Genomic DNA, 608 nt, shown 5'->3' with positions numbered 1-608 from the left:
AGTAGATTAGGCAAGTTGGTTAAAGGGGTAATCTTGCCAGATTAGGAAGCTAGATTAAATTAGTAATTAGGTTAGATTATAATATTCTACCAATATCTCTTTCCATGTTTACCATGATATTCTTTCTATGTTTATCATCTAAGTGTTCAATATAAGTACTACTTGATTCTCTTGTAATCACATCCAAGATTAATAGAAATCTTTGAATTTTATCATATACGGTTTCAAGTTCCAACTACATAGTTAATGCACTAAATAGTTTGTTGTTTATCTCATATGAGTATAATCATTTTTATTTGGTAATGCATCAATTTATTCTCTTTGGACTAGTTATTAGTTAATGCACTAAAGAGTTTGCCGTGCTTGAGTTTTTCTACTACTATGATTTGAGTTGCCTCGCCAAACAAGAGTTTTCCTTAAAAAATTGTGTCAACATAAAAAAACCTGACCCGACCCGACCCGACCCGACCCGAGCTTTATCATTGGTAGGGCCGGGTTTGAGAATCGTGGGTTTTCTGGGAAAAACCCGACCCGAGATATTTATCGGGTAGGGCTGGGTTCTTCAAAACCCGACCCGCCCGACCCGAGTTGCAGCCCTATTTTTGAGC

Source organism: Tasmannia lanceolata, unplaced genomic scaffold, assembly GCF_043159265.1.
Source record: "Tasmannia lanceolata isolate RefF3 unplaced genomic scaffold, GAP_Taslan_0.1 ptg000018l, whole genome shotgun sequence".
Lineage (NCBI taxonomy): Eukaryota > Viridiplantae > Streptophyta > Magnoliopsida > Canellales > Winteraceae > Tasmannia > Tasmannia lanceolata.
Note: the sequence above shows the minus strand (reverse complement) of the source record.